Below are 4,861 nucleotides of genomic sequence, written 5' to 3'. Positions count from 1 at the left end.
AGCTTCATTCCTAGTTCGTTTATTATTGAATATTTTGACGCGTTTAACTTATGCTTCTCCCCTATTCTCGTCGAGCATTTTATTCAAATTTTCTTATATTCTAGAATCGAAAAAGATACGAATTCGCGTTTTTTCTTTTGATTCTTTCAATTTTTCAATTGCATTACGCATTATTGCAATAATTTCTATCCTTACATTTAATTCTAATTGTTTTTGCTTTTGTCTAATTGTAATTTATAATTCATCAATTTTAATTACACACTTTCCAGCTACCGATTAATACGCAATTTGTCGTTACGCATTTAACAACCGCACCGGGGTCGATTTTAATTATAAATTTTCAAAGTTGAATTAACTTCGAAAATCCATGTAATTACAGGGAAGAAAATAACGAAAAAGATTACTCGTCGGTTTCATCGCAGAAATCGAGTGATCGACTAATCAGGAAGTTGATTAAAAATCAATTTATATCGTGCAGCTTATCCATAAGTCGATATTTCAGATTCAATTATATCATCGTATGGTAAATACTGTAATTACCTCAAGCATAAATCATTCGCTTAGCAAGTAGAACGACGTTTCATAAAATTCGAAACTTTGTGTAATAGAATGTAAAAAATATATTTACTTTATACAATATGGTACTTATAAAAATTCCACTATTTTACGAAAACATATTCCATCGTTTCATTTTACCGAAAGCTCGTTCGAAGTTGCATTATCGATAGTACTCGATAAATGATGGCCAAGCTAATGGAACTTTCTAAATCATTCATTCCTCCCATCGAAAAAGAAAAATTAATGGCAGAAATTGTCGTTGAAAATTGTTTTTTTAAATATATGTAATAGTAGAAAAAAATTCGAGAGATAACTTACAAACGATAATGTAAACATTTTATTTCTTCGTTTTCGTTTAAAAATGAAACCTTTTGTAGTAATAATTTTACACGTCTTACATGCATCTTCAAACGCAACTTTCGTGATTACTCGAAGCACTACAGTCGTTTTTTACAATCAAACCAATTTAGCTCAGTTATTGATTATTGTTGGATAAAAATTGTTTCTTATGGGTTGACGTAACTATAGTCGTCGAGACGTCGATTGCGTTGTCCTCTGAACTTATTAACTCTACAAACAATTTGAGAACAATTTCTCGATCGTTAGTGGCATTATCAATTAACAACGTGACTTACCGCGCACAATTTTCTGTCCCCAATTTTCTTTAATCTTTTGCTCTTTTTTACACTTTTGTTACGCCGATCTAATACAAAGTTGATCTATGCAAAGAAATCTGTGATATTGAACTAATTAATTTTTACTGTTACAAAAGTCACAGGTTTTATTTCAATTTTGCCAAGCTTTTTTAAAGTAACGAAGCTACGAATAAAAATTTCGGAAGAATAGAAACATTAACACTTTTAAATTATTTCCTTTTTGAAAAGAAAATTCTGTGGTAATAATAGTATGAATTCTGGACAGTACAAATCACTCTACACTATCGCTCGTGTGTGTCAAAAGTGACACAGCTCGAAATAATTTAAACCTCTGTGAATTAGAAAAATCTCAAAATCGTTACAACTTAAAAAAGGGGAATTTCCAAGAGCTAAGAATCGAAAATTACAAAAATATCATTTGATCGTCGTTTCCAAGAGTCTTTTATTTTTGCCAATATTATTTATTTAGTAAATAATTTTTTCATTATCCCACAAACAGTTCTTCGCTCTTCCTGAAAAACATACCTTTTTTGATTTGTGTCATTTTCTGAAATACATGTGCCATACAATATAAGATGAAATATGCACATGCAATCATAAAGGATCAAGTATTATAATTATACAAGAATGAGAAAAATTCTTCGAATAAGCTAGAAGTGTAATTCCTACAGTAGTATCTATTATTTACCATTACTTTTTCTCAAAATTTTACCCACCTCTGATGGTAAGTTACACTCTACCAAACTTTTTCTACTTCTTTCATTCTGAATATGTTTATATCAAAATAGGATTAACTTTATCATATGACAGGTAAAATATAGATACAATTTTCTTGTAGAAGAGAAACAGAATGTACTTTCGTATGGTGAAATGTATGTGTATTGAGAATTGATTTAAAGCGTCATATTTCTCGTGGAAAATAGTAAAACTTGTTTCTTACATTTGTTCCATATATCTACACTATCGGCCAAATATTTGAAATCACTGTGCATTGCAAGTTGCACAAAAATTCCCCCAAAAAGTTAGCATTTATAATAATTTTTCAACGAATTTTTTATCATTCAAATCAATCGAAATGAGGTAAAGTGCTATTGATCTCCATAATATCAATTTCAAATCAATAAAGAATTAGTAGCATATTCAATGTTAATATAAATTGGCAGGTGATTCCAAACTTTCGGCCGGTAGTGTATATACCTACTTGATACGATGCAAGAAAAACGCTGAATATAAGCAATAAAGCGAACACCATATGAAACACCTTCACATATGCACGAATCGTATCAATAACCAACAGCATAAATCACCACGGTGACAGAATTCTTTCTTGTTTCGCAATTTCATATTAACCCTTTGCGATCGGTGCCGCCATAGTGGCGGCATTTCAATTTTGTTCTAGAAATCGGTGTCGCCGCTATGGCGGCATGATCTTTGTTTTGTCAAGTATCATACTTTGGAAAATTACAAAAATTAAAACGTTTTATTTTTATGCACTATAACTAGTATGTATTAAACAAAATGTATCAGTTTCAAAATATTCTGTTTTTCAATATCCTTATATATATAATAAATAAACTATGCAAAAATAACTTTGAAAATTTAAATTTGCTTCGACTAGCTGATAGTCCAACCAGAGAAATGTGCCGATCGCAAAGGGTTAAACGATATATTCGAAGAGTCCAACGTTGAATATGATATGTAAAAGTAAATAGAAAAACGTAAATTGTATGAATATAAATAAATAAACACGAAAAACGTGAATTATGCACGTCAGTGTTATATTCACACTTATATCTTAAGAAAAATATGAATTATGTGTTTACCGGAATAAGAAGCCGAGAACAGAAATTCTTTCTGCGTACAAAGTTAAAGTTCAGAATGAAAATTCGTTTTCTATATACATAAGTTCGTACGAAGAAAGGACAGAAAATATCAATTACTTATTTATTGAAATTCAAAAATTAAAATTAAGATTTCTTTTCTGTAATTTCTAAAAAAAAACTTTCATTTTACTTTTAGTTCTACTTTCGACGACATATCTGAATGAAAAAATTCACGGACAAGATTTAAGTTCAATATTTTATTATTTACACCCAATTGTCCACAAAATTCCATCAATTTCGAATCGATGTTGAAATTAGATAGGACGTAATTTCACGGATCGTCCCGCACCTCGTTGAAACCAATCTATGAGCTTACGGTTTAGGTATTCTATTTCCACCCTCGTACATTGTTAATATTACGTCGACCTTCTAAAGAATGAGATGGCGATCCATAATAAACTCCGTCAGTTTAAAGGCAGATTCGAGTTGCCTAACATTTTAATCCAGCTGTATCCTATCAATTTTAGAATTGACGCAAGACTACACGTATAATGTTTGCAAGTTACGTGTACAGATAAATTATTGCCAACTCGAAGTTACTCAAACGCATCGATTTCGAGAGTATTAAGGAGTCTCTCCAAGAGAGCAGTTAATCTTGATGATTAATGAAGTAAATTACAAATTAAATTCATCTTGCGCGAGATTTACATGTTTTGCTCAGGGGACCGCAAGAAATTTTTCATTATTTTAAGCATAAGATTATATTATGCTTTGTTACTATTTTTTTTTAATTCAAAATAATGTCTAGTTAGCTATGATGTTCGAAATTTTTAGTTGACGACACTCGTTTTATTTTAATTAACATTTGAGGCACTCCGGTCACAGGTGACCAACGTGGTAGTCAACGGGTTGACGAATTATTATATATGATTATAGATGCTGTGAGGGGTGGACATCAATTGAAGGCGTTTAATACTATATTTGAAAACATATTTTAAGGAAACTGATCTGTCTGTCCTCGGAAGGTGCAGAAAAACTGTTGAAATCTCGCGTCTCCACGGAGTACATAGTCGGTAAAGTCGCATGTTGCTATGATCTTGGTAACAATGCCGCCAGTAGGCACATCAAAGGTATGCCGACTCACACCATACATCCTTACAGTGTGAAGTTATTAAATATGCGAGATTGGGGCCTTCATACTCATCGCTAGGAGCAATAATAACGAGAAAATTCCTAAGACGTTTAAAAAAAGGTAAAAGTTTGGGAACTTTTTTTGCAGATAACTACTAAATGAAAGTTTCAATTTTTTCAGAGGATCTAAATTTTTAAAAAGTAAAAAAAGAACCTAACCATTTAAAAAAATAGAGATGATCTTGAAATCTCTTCTATGCCTCCATCCGCGTAAAAAGTATTTACATCACATTATGTCCCCCTCCATATTATTGTAAATAACGGAATTCCAGGTGAAGAAAATTTTTGCTTCACCCTGTATGTTCCATGAACATTCTACGCACGATAAATAATGCGAGTTACAAATGACCAAGCTTCGTCGATCGACATTTAAAAAAATCATTTCTCCATAGCAAAACCTGAATCCTATTTCCCAATACAAAGCAAAAGAAATTCTTTCAAACAATTATCATTCAATTCCAATCAAATACTACCAATATTGTCACAATAAAAACACTAAAAAATTATATCAATAACAACAAAAATACATAAGAACATTAGAATATTAAAAAAATCTAATTTCCCAATACAAAACAAAAGAAATCCTCCTCTAAAAGAATTATCATTCAATTCCAATCAAATACTACCCCAATA

The sequence above is a fragment of the Habropoda laboriosa genome, unplaced genomic scaffold, assembly GCF_001263275.1.
Source record: "Habropoda laboriosa isolate 0110345459 unplaced genomic scaffold, ASM126327v1 scaffold14, whole genome shotgun sequence".
NCBI lineage: Eukaryota > Metazoa > Arthropoda > Insecta > Hymenoptera > Apidae > Habropoda > Habropoda laboriosa.
Note: the sequence above shows the minus strand (reverse complement) of the source record.